We start from the raw sequence: 16,320 nt of genomic DNA, 5'->3' as shown, positions 1-16,320 counted from the left end.
GGGCACGGTGGACCGGAGTGGCCGGATGCCTGCGGAAATTCCGAACGGATCAGTATACCGCCTAGATGCAAGGTGCCCGCACAGGCAACTGTGGCTGGTTTGACAGTGCCAAGTGCCTCCTGCAAACTGACATCAGGAACCTGGCCTGGTGAGTTTTGTTTCTCTGGGGAAAGGCCATGGTTCCTGTGCAGGGCTTGGTGGCGAGTAGTGGCCGGCCGCCAGCTGAAATTCCTCACGCTTGAGGATACCTCCCAGATGAAAGGAGCCCGCACAGGCAACTGTGGCTGGTTTGACAGTGCCAAGTGCCTCCTGCAAACTGACATCAGGAACCTGGCCGGGGGAGTTTTGTTTCTCTGGGGAAAGGCCATGGTTCATGTCCAGTGCACGGCGGCCTGGAGTGGCCGGCTGCCTGTTAAAATTCCTCACGGTTGAGGATACCTCCCAGATGAAAGCTGCCCCCACAGGCAACTGTTGGTAGTTTGACAGTGCCAAGTGCCTCCTGCAAACTGACATCAGTGACCTGGCCTGGTGACTTTTGTTTCTCTGGGGAAAGGCCATGGTTCATGTCCAGTGCCCGGTGGCTTGGAGTGGCCGGCTGCCTGCTGAAATTCCGCACAGATGAGGATACCACCTAGAAGCAAATGCCCCCATAGGCACCAGTGGCTGGTTTAACAGTGTCAAGTGCCTCCTGCAAACTGACATCAGGAACCTGGCCTGCTGACTTTTGTTTCTCTGGGGAAACGCCATGATTCATGTCCAGTGCCCGGTGGCATGGAGTGGCCGGCTGCCTGCTGAAATTCCGAACGGATCAGGATGCCTCCCAGATGCAAGGGGCCCCCACAGGCAACTGTGGTTGGTTTGACAGTGCCAAGTGCCTCCTGCAAACTGACATCAGGAACCTGGAATGGTGACTTTTGTTTCCCAGGGGAAAGGCTATGGCTCGTGTCCTGGGCCCGGTGGCCCGGAGTGGCCGGCTGCCTGCTGAAATTCCTCACGGTTGAGGATAGCTCCCAGATGCAAGGTGCCCCCACAGGCAACTGTTGGTAGTTTGACAGTGCCAAGTGCCTCCTGCAAACTGACATCAGTGACCTGGCCTGGTGACTTTTGTTTCTCTGGGGAAAGGCCATGGTTCATGTCCAGTGCCCGGTGGCTTGGAGTGGCCGGCTGCCTGCTGAAATTCCGCACAGATGAGGATACCACCTAGAAGCAAATGCCCCCACAGGCACCAGTGGCTGGTTTAACACTGCCAAGTGCCTCCTGCAAACTGACATCGGGAACCTGGCCTGCTGTCTTTTGTTTCTCTGGGGAAACGCCATGATTCATGTCCAGTGCCCGGTGGCTTGGAGTGGCCGGCTGCCTACTGAAATTCCGAACGGATCAGGATACCTCCCAGATGCAAGGGGCCCCCACAGGCAACTGTGGCTGGTTTGACAGTGCCAAGTGCCTCCTGCAAACTGACATCAGGAACCTGGCCTGGTGACTTTTGTTTCTCTGGGGAAAAGCCATGGTTCAAGTCCAGGGCCGGGTGGCCCGCATTGGCCGGCTGTCTGTTGAAATTCCGCACGGATCAGGATGCCTCCCAGACCAAAGGTACCACCACAGGCGCCTGTGGCTGTTTTGACAGTGCCAAGTGCCTCCTGCAAACTGACATCAGGAACCTGGCATGGTGACTTTTGTTTCTCTGGGGAATGGCCATGTTTCGTGTCAAGTGCCCCGTGGCCTGGAGTGGCCGGCTGCCTGCTGAAATTCCGAACGGATCAGGATACCACAAGGATGCAAGATGCCCCCACAGGCACCTGTGGCTGGTTTGACAGTGCCAAGTGCCTCCTGCAAACTGACATCAGGAACCTGGCCTGGTGACTTTTGTTTCTCAGGGGAAAGGCCATCGTTGTTATCCAGGGCACGGTGGACCGGAGTGGCCGGATGCCTGCGGAAATTCCGAACGGATCAGTATACCGCCTAGATGCAAGGTGCCCGCACAGGCACCTGTGGCTGGTTTGACAGTGCCAAGTGCCTCCTGCAAACTGACATCAGGAACCTGGCCTGGTGACTTTTGTTTCTCTGGGGAAAGGCCATGGTTCGTGTCCAGGGCCCGGTGGCCTGGAGTGGCCGGCTGCCTGCTGAAATTCCGAACGGATCAGGATGCCTCCCAGATGCAAGGGGCCCGCACAGGCAACTGTGGTTGGTTTGACAGTGCCAAGTGCCTCCTGCAAACTGACATCAGCAACCTGGCCTGGTGACTTTTGTTTCTCAGGGGAAAGGCCATCGTTTTTATCCAGGGCACGGTGGACCGGAGTGGCCGGATGCCTGCTGAAATTCCGCACGGATGAGGATACCACAAGGATTCAAGATGCCCCCACAGGCACCTGTGGCTGGTTTGACAGTGCCAAGTGCCTCCTGCAAACTGACATCAGGAACCTGGCCTGGTGAGTTTTGTTTCTCTGGGGAAAGGCCATGGTTCCTGTGCAGGGCTTGGTGGCTAGTAGTGCCCGGCCGCCAGCTGAAATTCCTCACGGTTGAGGATACCTCCCAGATGAAAGGAGCCCGCACAGGCAACTGTGGCTGGTTTGACAGTGCCAAGTGCCTCCTGCAAACTGACATCAGGAACCTGGCCGGGGGAGTTTTGTTTCTCTGGGGAAAGGCCATCGTTCGTGTCCAGTGCACGGCGGCCTGGAGTGGCCGGCTGCCTGTTAAAATTCCTCACGGTTGAGGATACCTCCCAGATGCAAGGTGCCCCCACAGGCAACTGTTGGTAGTTTGACAGTGCCAAGTGCCTCCTGCAAACTGACATCAGTGACCTGGCCTGGTGACTTTTGTTTCTCTGGGGAAAGGCCATGGTTCATGTCCAGTGCCCGGTGGCATGGAGTGGCCGGCTGCCTGCTGAAATTCCGCACAGATGAGGATACCACCTAGAAGCAAATGCCCCCATAGGCACCAGTGGCTGGTTTAACAGTGTCAAGTGCCTCCTGCAAACTGACATCAGGAACCTGGCCTGGTGACTTTTGTTTCTCAGGGGAAAGGCCATCGTTTTTATCCAGGGCACGGTGGACCGGAGTGGCCGGATGCCTGCGGAAATTCCGAACGGATCAGTATACCGCCTAGATGCAAGGTGCCCGCACAGGCAACTGTGGCTGGTTTGACAGTGCCAAGTGCCTCCTGCAAACTGACATCAGGAACCTGGCCGGGGGAGTTTTGTTTCTCTGGGGAAAGGCCATCGTTCGTGTCCAGTGCACGGCGGCCTGGAGTGCCCGGCTGCCTGCTGAAATTCCGCACAGATGAGGATACCATCTAGAAGCAAATGCCCCCACAGGCACCAGTGGCTGGTTTAATAGTGCCAAGTGCCTCCTGCAAACTGACATCAGCAACCTGGCCTGGTGACTTTTGTTTCTCAGTGGAAAGGCCATCGTTTTTATCCAGGGCACGGTGGACCGGAGTGGCCGGATGCCTGCGGAAATTCCGAACGGATCAGTATACCGCCTAGATGCAAGGTGCCCGCACAGGCAACTGTGGCTGGTTTGACAGTGCCAAGTGCCTCCTGCAAACTGACATCAGGAACCTGGCCTGGTGACTTTTGTTTCTCTGGGGAAAGGCCATGGTTCCTGTGCAGGGCTTGGTGGCGAGTAGTGGCCGGCCGCCAGCTGAAATTCCTCACGCTTGAGGATACCTCCCAGATGAAAGGAGCCCGCACAGGCAACTGTGGCTGGTTTGACAGTGCCAAGTGCCTCCTGCAAACTGACATCAGGAACCTGGCCGGGGGAGTTTTGTTTCTCTGGGGAAAGGCCATCGTTCGTGTCCAGTGCACGGCGGCCTGGAGTGGCCGGCTGCCTGTTAAAATTCCTCACGGTTGAGGATACCTCCCAGATGAAAGCTGCCCCCACAGGCAACTGTTGGTAGTTTGACAGTGCCAAGTGCCTCCTGCAAACTGACATCAGTGACCTGGCCTGGTGACTTTTGTTTCTCTGGGGAAAGGCCATGGTTCATGTCCAGTGCCCGGTGGCTTGGAGTGGCCGGCTGCCTGCTGAAATTCCGCACAGATGAGGATACCACCTAGAAGCAAATGCCCCCATAGGCACCAGTGGCTGGTTTAACAGTGTCAAGTGCCTCCTGCAAACTGACATCAGGAACCTGGCCTGCTGACTTTTGTTTCTCTGGGGAAACGCCATGATTCATGTCCAGTGCCCGGTGGCATGGAGTGGCCGGCTGCCTGCTGAAATTCCGAACGGATCAGGATGCCTCCCAGATGCAAGGGGCCCCCACAGGCAACTGTGGTTGGTTTGACAGTGCCAAGTGCCTCCTGCAAACTGACATCAGGAACCTGGAATGGTGACTTTTGTTTCCCAGGGGAAAGGCTATGGCTCGTGTCCTGGGCCCGGTGGCCCGGAGTGGCCGGCTGCCTGCTGAAATTCCTCACGGTTGAGGATAGCTCCCAGATGCAAGGTGCCCCCACAGGCAACTGTTGGTAGTTTGACAGTGCCAAGTGCCTCCTGCAAACTGACATCAGTGACCTGGCCTGGTGACTTTTGTTTCTCTGGGGAAAGGCCATGGTTCATGTCCAGTGCCCGGTGGCTTGGAGTGGCCGGCTGCCTGCTGAAATTCCGCACAGATGAGGATACCACCTAGAAGCAAATGCCCCCACAGGCACCAGTGGCTGGTTTAACACTGCCAAGTGCCTCCTGCAAACTGACATCGGGAACCTGGCCTGCTGTCTTTTGTTTCTCTGGGGAAACGCCATGATTCATGTCCAGTGCCCGGTGGCTTGGAGTGGCCGGCTGCCTACTGAAATTCCGAACGGATCAGGATACCTCCCAGATGCAAGGGGCCCCCACAGGCAACTGTGGCTGGTTTGACAGTGCCAAGTGCCTCCTGCAAACTGACATCAGGAACCTGGCCTGGTGACTTTTGTTTCTCTGGGGAAAAGCCATGGTTCAAGTCCAGGGCCGGGTGGCCCGGATTGGCCGGCTGTCTGTTGAAATTCCGCACGGATCAGGATGCCTCCCAGACCAAAGGTACCACCACAGACGCCTGTGGCTGTTTTGACAGTGCCAAGTGCCTCCTGCAAACTGACATCAGGAACCTGGCATGGTGACTTTTGTTTCTCTGGGGAATGGCCATGTTTCGTGTCAAGTGCCCCGTGGCCTGGAGTGGCCGGCTGCCTGCTGAAATTCCGAACGGATCAGGATACCACAAGGATGCAAGATGCCCCCACAGGCACCTGTGGCTGGTTTGACAGTGCCAAGTGCCTCCTGCAAACTGACATCAGGAACCTGGCCTGGTGACTTTTGTTTCTCAGGGGAAAGGCCATCGTTGTTATCCAGGGCACGGTGGACCGGAGTGGCCGGATGCCTGCGGAAATTCCGAACGGATCAGTATACCGCCTAGATGCAAGGTGCCCGCACAGGCACCTGTGGCTGGTTTGACAGTGCCAAGTGCCTCCTGCAAACTGACATCAGGAACCTGGCCTGGTGACTTTTGTTTCTCTGGGGAAAGGCCATGGTTCGTGTCCAGGGCCCGGTGGCCTGTAGTGGCCGGCTGCCTGCTGAAATTCCGAACGGATCAGGATGCCTCCCAGATGCAAGGGGCCCGCACAGGCAACTGTGGTTGGTTTGACAGTGCCAAGTGCCTCCTGCAAACTGACATCAGCAACCTGGCCTGGTGACTTTTGTTTCTCAGGGGAAAGGCCATCGTTTTTATCCAGGGCACGGTGGACCGGAGTGGCCGGATGCCTGCGGAAATTCCGAACGGATCAGTATACCGCCTAGATGCAAGGTGCCCGCACAGGCAACTGTGGCTGGTTTGACAGTGCCAAGTGCCTCCTGCAAACTGACATCAGGAACCTGGCCTGGTGACTTTTGTTTCTCTGGGGAAAGGCCATCGTTCGTGTCCAGTGCCCGGTGGCCAGGAGTGGCCGGCTGCCTGCTGAAATTCCGCACGGATGAGGATACCACAAGGATTCAAGATGCCCCCACAGGCACCTGTGGCTGGTTTGACAGTGCCAAGTGCCTCCTGCAAACTGACATCAGGAACCTGGCCTGGTGAGTTTTGTTTCTCTGGGGAAAGGCCATGGTTCCTGTGCAGGGCTTGGTGGCGAGTAGTGCCCGGCCGCCAGCTGAAATTCCTCACGGTTGAGGATACCTCCCAGATGAAAGGAGCCCGCACAGGCAACTGTGGCTGGTTTGACAGTGCCAAGTGCCTCCTGCAAACTGACATCAGGAACCTGGCCGGGGGAGTTTTGTTTCTCTGGGGAAAGGCCATCGTTCGTGTCCAGTGCACGGCGGCCTGGAGTGGCCGGCTGCCTGTTAAAATTCCTCACGGTTGAGGATACCTCCCAGATGCAAGGTGCCCCCACAGGCAACTGTTGGTAGTTTGACAGTGCCAAGTGCCTCCTGCAAACTGACATCAGTGACCTGGCCTGGTGACTTTTGTTTCTCTGGGGAAAGGCCATGGTTCATGTCCAGTGCCCGGTGGCATGGAGTGGCCGGCTGCCTGCTGAAATTCCGCACAGATGAGGATACCACCTAGAAGCAAATGCCCCCATAGGCACCAGTGGCTGGTTTAACAGTGTCAAGTGCCTCCTGCAAACTGACATCAGGAACCTGGCCTGCTGACTTTTGTTTCTCTGGGGAAACGCCATGATTCATGTCCAGTGCCCGGTGGCATGGAGTGGCCGGCTGCCTGCTGAAATTCCGAACGGATCAGGATGCCTCCCAGATGCAAGGGGCCCCCACAGGCAACTGTGGTTGGTTTGACAGTGCCAAGTGCCTCCTGCAAACTGACATCAGGAACCTGGAATGGTGACTTTTGTTTCCCAGGGGAAAGGCTATGGCTCGTGTCCTGGGCCCGGTGGCCCGGAGTGGCCGGCTGCCTGCTGAAATTCCTCACGGTTGAGGATAGCTCCCAGATTCAAGCTGCCCCCACAGGCAACTGTTGGTAGTTTGACAGTGCCAAGTGCCTCCTGCAAACTGACATCAGTGACCTGGCCTGGTGACTTTTGTTTCTCTGGGGAAAGGCCATGGTTCATGTCCAGTGCCCGGTGGCTAGGAGTGGCCGGCTGCCTGCTGAAATTCCGCACAGATGAGGATACCACCTAGAAGCAAATGCCCCCACAGGCACCAGTGGCTGGTTTAACACTGCCAAGTGCCTCCTGCAAACTGACATCAGGAACCTGGCCTGGTGACTTTTGTTTCTCAGGGGAAAGGCCATCGTTGTTATCCAGGGCACGGTGGACCGGAGTGGCCGGATGCCTGCGGAAATTCCGAACAGATCAGTATACCTCCTAGATTCAAGGTGCCCCCACAGGCAACTGTGGTTGGTTTGACAGTGCCAAGTGCCTCCTGCAAACTGACATCAGGAACCTGGCATGGTGACTTTTGTTTCCCAGGGGAAAGGCTATGGCTCGTGTCCTGGGCCCGGTGGCCCGGAGTGGCCGGCTGCCTGCTGAAATTCCGAACGGATCAGGATACATCCAAGATGCAAGGGGCCCCCACAGGCACCTGTGGCTGGTTTGACAGTGCCAAGTGCCTCCTGCAAACTGACATCAGGAATCTGGCCTGGTGACTTTGTTTCTCTGGGGCAAGGCCATCGTTCCACTTCTGAGCCCCGTAGCCCGTAGTGCCTAGATGCCTGCTGAAATTCTGCACGGATCAGGATATCTCTCAGATGCAAGGCGCCCCCACAGGCACCTGTGGCTGGTTTGACAGTGCCAAGTGCCTCCTGCAAACTGACATCAGGAACCTGGCCTGCTGACTTTTGTTTCTCTGGGGAAACGCCATGATTCATGTCCAGTGCCCGGTGGCATGGAGTGGCTGGCTGCCTGCTGAAATTACGAACGGATCAGGATACCTCCCAGATGCAGGGGGCCCCCACAGGCACCTGTGGGTGGTTTGATAGTGCCAAGTGCCTCCTGAAAACTGACATCAGGAACCTGGCCTGTGACTTTTGTTTCTCTGGGGAAAGGCCATGGTTCAAGTCCAGGGCCGGGTGGCCCGGATTGACCTGCTGTCTGTTGAAATTCCGCACGGATCAGGATGCCTCCCAGACCAAAGGTACCACCACAGGCGCCTGTGGCTGTTTTGACAGTGCCAAGTGCCTCCTGCAAACTGACATCAGGAACCTGGCCTGGTGACTTTTGTTTCTGTGGGGAATGGCCATGTTTCGTGTCAAGTGCCCCGTGGCCTGGAGTGGCTGGCTGCCTGCTGAAATTCCGCACGGATCAGGATACCGCCTAGATGAAGGGAGCCCCTACAGGCAACAGTGGCTGGTTTGACAGTGCCAAGTGCCTCCTGCAAACTGACATCAGCAACCTGGCCTGGTGACTTTTGTTTCTCAGGGGAAAGGCCATCGTTGTTATCCAGGGCACGGTGGACCGGAGTGGCCGGATGCCTGCGGAAATTCCGAACGGATCAGTATACCGCCTAGATGCAAGGTGCCCGCACAGGCAACTGTGGCTGGTTTGACAGTGCCAAGTGCCTCCTGCAAACTGACATCAGGAACCTGGCCTGGTGACTTTTGTTTCTCTGGGGAAAGGCCATGGTTCGTGTCCAGGGCCCGGTGGCCTGGAGTGGCCGGCTGCCTGCTGAAATTCCGAACGGATCAGGATGCCTCCCAGATGCAAGGGGCCCGCACAGGCAACTGTGGTTGGTTTGACAGTGCCAAGTGCCTCCTGCAAACTGACATCAGCAACCTGGCCTGGTGACTTTTGTTTTTCAGGGGAAAGGCCATCGTTTTTATCCAGGGCACGGTGGACCGGAGTGGCCGGATGCCTGCGGAAATTCCGAACGGATCAGTATACCGCCTAGATGCAATGTGCCCGCACAGGCAACTGTGGCTGGTTTGACAGTGCCAAGTGCCTCCTGCAAACTGACATCAGGAACCTGGCCTGGTGACTTTTGTTTCTCTGGGGAAAGGCCATCGTTCGTGTCCAGTGCCCGGTGGCCAGGAGCGGCCGGCTGCCTGCTGAAATTCCGCACGGATGAGGATACCAGAAGGATGCAAGATGCCCCCACAGGCAACTGTGGCTGGTTTGACAGTGCCAAGTGCCTCCTGCAAACTGACATCAGGAACCTGGCCTGGTGACTTTTGTTTCTCTGGGGAAAGGCCATGGTTCCTGTGCAGGGCTTGGTGGCGAGTAGTGGCCGGCCGCCAGCTGAAATTCCTCACGGTTGAGGATACCTCCCAGATGAAAGGAGCCCGCACAGGCAACTGTGGCTGGTTTGACAGTGCCAAGTGCCTCCTGCAAACTGACATCAGGAACCTGGCCGGGGGAGTTTTGTTTCTCTGGGGAAAGGCCATCGTTCGTGTCCAGTGCACGGCGGCCTGGAGTGGCCGGCTGCCTGTTAAAATTCCTCACGGTTGAGGATACCTCCCAGATGCAAGGTGCCCCCACAGGCAACTGTTGGTAGTTTGACAGTGCCAAGTGCCTCCTGCAAACTGACATCAGTGACCTGGCCTGGTGACTTTTGTTTCTCTGGGGAAAGGCCATGGTTCATGTCCAGTGCCCGGTGGCCTGGAGTGGCCGGCTGCCTGCTGAAATTCCGCACAGATGAGGATACCACCTAGAAGCAAATTCCCCCACAGGCACCAGTGGCTGGTTTAACAGTGCCAAGTGCCTCCTGCAAATTGACATCAGGAACCTGGCCTGCTGTCTTTCGTTTCTCTGGGGAAACGCCATGATTCATGTCCAGTGCCCGGTGGCATGGAGTGGCCGGCTGCCTACTGAAATTCCGAACGGATCAGGATACCTCCCAGATGCAAGGGGCCCCCACAGGCACCTGTGGCTGGTTTGACAGTGCCAAGTGCCTCCTGCAAACTGACATCAGGAACCTGGCCTGGTGACTTTTGTTTCTCTGGGGAAAGGCCATGGTTCAAGTCCAGGGCCGGGTGGCCCGGATTGGCTGGCTGTCTGTTGAAATTCCGCACGGATCAGGATGCCTCCCAGACCAAAGGTACCACCTGAGGCGCCTGTGGCTGTTTTGACAGTGCCAAGTGCCTCCTGCAAACTGACATCAGGAACCTGGCATGGTGACTTTTGTTTCTCTGGGGAATGGCCATGTTTCGTGTCAAGTGCCCCGTGGCCTGGAGTGGCCGGCTGCCTGCTGAAATTCCGAACGGATCAGGATACCACAAGGATGCATGATGCCCCCACAGGCACCTGTGGCTGGTTTGACAGTGCCAAGTGCCTCCTGCAAACTGACATCAGGAACCTGGCCTGGTGAGTTTTGTTTCTCAGGGGAAAGGCCATCGTTGTTATCCAGGGCACGGTGGACCGGAGTGGCCGGATGCCTGCTGAAATTCCGAACGGATCAGTATACCGCCTAGATGCAAGGTGCCCGCACAGGCACCTGTGGCTGGTTTGACAGTGCCAAGTGCCTCCTGCAAACTGACATCAGGAACCTGGCCTGGTGACTTTTGTTTCTCTGGGGAAAGGCCATGGTTCGTGTCCAGGGCCCGGTGGCCTGGAGTGGCCGGCTGCCTGCTGAAATTCGGCACGCATGAGGATACCACAAGGATGCAAGATGCCCCCACAGGCAACTGTGGCTGGTTTGACAGTGCCAAGTGCCTCCTGCAAACTGACATCAGGAACCTGGCCTGGTGAGTTTTGTTTCTCTGGGGAAAGGCCATGGTTCCTGTGCAGGGCTTGGTGGCAAGTAGTGGCCGGCCGCCAGCTGAAATTCCTCACGGTTGAGGATACCTCCCAGGTGAAAGGAGCCCGCACAGGCAACTGTGGCTGGTTTGACAGTGCCAAGTGCCTCCTGCAAACTGACATCAGCAACCTGGCCGGGGGAGTTTTGTTTCTCAGGGGAAAGGCCATCGTTCGTGTCCAGTGCACGGCGGCCCGCAGTGGCCGGCTGCCTGCTGAAATTCCGAACGGATCAGGATACCTCCCAGATGCAAGGGGCCCCCACAGGCACCTGTGGCTGGTTTGACAGTGCCAAGTGCCTCCTGCAAACTGACATCAGGAACCTGGCCTGGTGACTTCTGTTTCTCTGGGGAAAGGCCATAGTTCAAGTCCAGGGCCGGGTGGCCCGGATTGGCCGGCTGTCTGTTGAAATTCCGAACGGATGAGGATGCCTCCCAGACCTAAGGTAACACCACAGGCAACTGTGGCTGGTTTGACAGTGCCAGGTGCCTCCTGCAAACTGACATCAGGAACCTGGCCTGGTGAGTTTTGTTTCTCTGGGGAAAGGTCATGGTTCATGTCCAGGGCACAGTGGACCGGAATGGCTGGATGCCTGTGGAAATTCCGAACGGATCAGTATACAGCCTAGATGCAAGGTGCCCCCACAGGCAACTGTGGCTGGTTTGACAGTGCCAAGTGCCTCCTGCAAACTGACATCAGGAATCTGGCCTGGTGACTTTCGTTTCTCTGGGGAAAGGCCATCGTTCGTGTCCAGTGCCAGGTGGCCTGGATTGGCCGTCCGCCTGCTGAAATTCCGCACGGATGAGGATACCACAAGGATGCAAGATGCCCCCACAGGCAACTGTGGCTGGTTTGACAGTGCCAAGTGCCTCCTGCAAACTGACATCAGGAACCTGGCCTGCTGAGTTTTGTTTTTCTGGGGAAAGGCCATGGTTCCTGTGCAGGGCTCTGTGGCGAGCAGTGGCCGGGCGCCTGCTGAAAGTCCTCACGGTTGAGGATAGCTCCCAGATGCAAGGTGCCCCCATAGGCAACTGTGGCTGGTTTGACAGTGCCAAGTGCCTCCTGCAAACTGACATCAGGAACCTGGCCTGGTGCCTTTTGCTTCTCAGGGGAAATGCCATGGTTTTTGTCCAGGGCCTAGTGGCCAGTAGCGGCCGGTCGTCTGCTGAAATTCCTCACAATTTAGGATACCTCCGAGATGCAAGGTCCCCCCACAGGCAACAGTGGCTGGTTTAACAGTGCCAAATGCCTCCTGCAAACTGACATCAGGAACCTGGCCTGGTGACTTTTGTTTCTCTGGGAAACGCCATGATTCATGTCCAGTGCCCGGTGACATGGAGTGGCCGGCTGCCTGCTGAAATTCCGAACGGATCAGGATGCCTCCCAGATGCAAGGGGCCCCCACAGGCAACTGTGGTTGGTTTGACAGTGCCAAGCGCCTTCTGCAAACTGACATCAGGAACCTGGCATGGTGACTTTTGTTTCCCAGGGGAAAGGCTATGGCTCGTGTCCTGGGCCCGGTGGCCCGGAGTGGCCGGCTGCCTGCTGAAATTCCAAACGGATCAGGATACCTCCCAGATGCAAGGGGCCCCCACAGGCACCTGTGGCTGGTTTGACAGTGCCAAGTGCCTCCTGCAAACTGACATCAGGAACCTGGCCTGGTGACTTCTGTTTCTCTGGGGAAAGGCCATGGTTCAAGTCCAGGGCCGGGTGGCCCGGATTGGCCGGCTGTCTGTTGAAATTCCGAACGGATGAGGATGCCTCCCAGACCTAAGGTAACACCACAGGCGCCTGTGGCTGGTTTGACAGTGCCAGGTGCCTCCTGCAAATTGACATCAGGAACCTGGCCTGGTGACTTTTGTTTCTCTGGGGAATGGCCATGTTTCGTGTCAAGTGCCCCGTGGCCTGGAGTGGCCGGATGCCTGCGGAAATTCCGAACGGATCAGTATACCGCCTAGATGCAAGGTGCCCCCACAGGCAACTGTGGCTGGTTTGACAGTGCCAAGTGCCTCCTGCAAACTGACATCAGGAACCTGGCCTGGTGACTTTTGTTTCTCAGGGGAAAGGCCATCGTTCGTGTCCAGTGCCCGGTGGCCTGTAGTGGCCGGCTGCCTGCAGAAATTCCGCACGGATCAGTATACCACAAGGATGCAAGATGCCCCCACAGGCAACAGTGGCTGGTTTGACAGTGCCAAGTGCCTCCTGCAAACTGACATCCGGAACCTGGCCTGGTGACTTTTGTTTCTCTGGGGAAAGGCCATGTTTCGTGTCAAGTGCCCGGTGGCCTGGAGTGGCCGGCTGCATGCTGAAATTCCGCACGAATGAGGATACCACAAGGATGCAAGATGCCCCCACAGGCAACTGTTGGTAGTTTGACAGTGCCAAGTGCCTCCTGCAAACTGACATCAGTGACCTGGCCTGGTGACTTTTGTTTCTCTGGGGAAAGGCCATGGTTCATGTCCAGTGCCCGGTGGCTAGGAGTGGCCGGCTGCCTGCTGAAATTCCGCACAGATGAGGATACCACCTAGAAGCAAATGCCCCCACAGGCACCAGTGGCTGGTTTAACACTGCCAAGTGCCTCCTGCAAACTGACATCAGGAACCTGGCCTGGTGACTTTTGTTTCTCAGGGGAAAGGCCATCGTTGTTATCCAGGGCACGGTGGACCGGAGTGGCCGGATGCCTGCGGAAATTCCGAACAGATCAGTATACCTCCTAGATTCAAGGTGCCCCCACAGGCAACTGTGGTTGGTTTGACAGTGCCAAGTGCCTCCTGCAAACTGACATCAGGAACCTGGCATGGTGACTTTTGTTTCCCAGGGGAAAGGCTATGGCTCGTGTCCTGGGCCCGGTGGCCCGGAGTGGCCGGCTGCCTGCTGAAATTCCGAACGGATCAGGATACATCCAAGATGCAAGGGGCCCCCACAGGCACCTGTGGCTGGTTTGACAGTGCCAAGTGCCTCCTGCAAACTGACATCAGGAATCTGGCCTGGTGACTTTGTTTCTCTGGGGCAAGGCCATCGTTCCACTTCTGAGCCCCGTAGCCCGTAGTGCCTAGATGCCTGCTGAAATTCTGCACGGATCAGGATATCTCTCAGATGCAAGGCGCCCCCACAGGCACCTGTGGCTGGTTTGATAGTGCCAAGTGCCTCCTGAAAACTGACATCAGGAACCTGGCCTGTGACTTTTGTTTCTCTGGGGAAAGGCCATGGTTCAAGTCCAGGGCCGGGTGGCCCGGATTGACCTGCTGTCTGTTGAAATTCCGCACGGATCAGGATGCCTCCCAGACCAAAGGTACCACCACAGGCGCCTGTGGCTGTTTTGACAGTGCCAAGTGCCTCCTGCAAACTGACATCAGGAACCTGGCCTGGTGACTTTTGTTTCTGTGGGGAATGGCCATGTTTCGTGTCAAGTGCCCCGTGGCCTGGAGTGGCTGGCTGCCTGCTGAAATTCCGCACGGATCAGGATACCACAAGGATGCAAGATGCCCCCACAGGCACCTGTGGCTGGTTTGACAGTGCCAAGTGCCTCCTGCAAACTGACATCAGCAACCTGGCCTGGTGACTTTTGTTTCTCAGGGGAAAGGCCATCGTTGTTATCCAGGGCACGGTGGACCGGAGTGGCCGGATGCCTGCGGAAATTCCGAACGGATCAGTATACCGCCTAGATGCAAGGTGCCCGCACAGGCAACTGTGGCTGGTTTGACAGTGCCAAGTGCCTCCTGCAAACTGACATCAGGAACCTGGCCTGGTGACTTTTGTTTCTCTGGGGAAAGGCCATGGTTCGTGTCCAGGGCCCGGTGGCCTGGAGTGGCCGGCTGCCTGCTGAAATTCCGAACGGATCAGGATGCCTCCCAGATGCAAGGGGCCCGCACAGGCAACTGTGGTTGGTTTGACAGTGCCAAGTGCCTCCTGCAAACTGACATCAGCAACCTGGCCTGGTGACTTTTGTTTTTCAGGGGAAAGGCCATCGTTTTTATCCAGGGCACGGTGGACCGGAGTGGCCGGATGCCTGCGGAAATTCCGAACGGATCAGTATACCGCCTAGATGCAATGTGCCCGCACAGGCAACTGTGGCTGGTTTGACAGTGCCAAGTGCCTCCTGCAAACTGACATCAGGAACCTGGCCTGGTGACTTTTGTTTCTCTGGGGAAAGGCCATCGTTCGTGTCCAGTGCCCGGTGGCCAGGAGCGGCCGGCTGCCTGCTGAAATTCCGCACGGATGAGGATACCAGAAGGATGCAAGATGCCCCCACAGGCAACTGTGGCTGGTTTGACAGTGCCAAGTGCCTCCTGCAAACTGACATCAGGAACCTGGCCTGGTGACTTTTGTTTCTCTGGGGAAAGGCCATGGTTCCTGTGCAGGGCTTGGTGGCGAGTAGTGGCCGGCCGCCAGCTGAAATTCCTCACGGTTGAGGATACCTCCCAGATGAAAGGAGCCCGCACAGGCAACTGTGGCTGGTTTGACAGTGCCAAGTGCCTCCTGCAAACTGACATCAGGAACCTGGCCGGGGGAGTTTTGTTTCTCTGGGGAAAGGCCATCGTTCGTGTCCAGTGCACGGCGGCCTGGAGTGGCCGGCTGCCTGTTAAAATTCCTCACGGTTGAGGATACCTCCCAGATGCAAGGTGCCCCCACAGGCAACTGTTGGTAGTTTGACAGTGCCAAGTGCCTCCTGCAAACTGACATCAGTGACCTGGCCTGGTGACTTTTGTTTCTCTGGGGAAAGGCCATGGTTCATGTCCAGTGCCCGGTGGCCTGGAGTGGCCGGCTGCCTGCTGAAATTCCGCACAGATGAGGATACCACCTAGAAGCAAATTCCCCCACAGGCACCAGTGGCTGGTTTAACAGTGCCAAGTGCCTCCTGCAAATTGACATCAGGAACCTGGCCTGCTGTCTTTCGTTTCTCTGGGGAAACGCCATGATTCATGTCCAGTGCCCGGTGGCATGGAGTGGCCGGCTGCCTACTGAAATTCCGAACGGATCAGGATACCTCCCAGATGCAAGGGGCCCCCACAGGCACCTGTGGCTGGTTTGACAGTGCCAAGTGCCTCCTGCAAACTGACATCAGGAACCTGGCCTGGTGACTTTTGTTTCTCTGGGGAAAGGCCATGGTTCAAGTCCAGGGCCGGGTGGCCCGGATTGGCTGGCTGTCTGTTGAAATTCCGCACGGATCAGGATGCCTCCCAGACCAAAGGTACCACCTGAGGCGCCTGTGGCTGTTTTGACAGTGCCAAGTGCCTCCTGCAAACTGACATCAGGAACCTGGCATGGTGACTTTTGTTTCTCTGGGGAATGGCCATGTTTCGTGTCAAGTGCCCCGTGGCCTGGAGTGGCCGGCTGCCTGCTGAAATTCCGAACGGATCAGGATACCACAAGGATGCATGATGCCCCCACAGGCACCTGTGGCTGGTTTGACAGTGCCAAGTGCCTCCTGCAAACTGACATCAGGAACCTGGCCTGGTGAGTTTTGTTTCTCAGGGGAAAGGCCATCGTTGTTATCCAGGGCACGGTGGACCGGAGTGGCCGGATGCCTGCGGAAATTCCGAACGGATCAGTATACCGCCTAGATGCAAGGTGCCCGCACAGGCACCTGTGGCTGGTTTGACAGTGCCAAGTGCCTCCTGCAAACTGACATCAGGAACCTGGCCTGGTGACTTTTGTTTCTCTGGGGAAAGGCCATGGTTCGTG

This window comes from Passer domesticus, chromosome 4 (assembly GCF_036417665.1).
Source record: "Passer domesticus isolate bPasDom1 chromosome 4, bPasDom1.hap1, whole genome shotgun sequence".
Classification (NCBI taxonomy): Eukaryota; Metazoa; Chordata; class Aves; order Passeriformes; family Passeridae; genus Passer; species Passer domesticus.
This window is presented reverse-complemented; position numbering follows the sequence as displayed.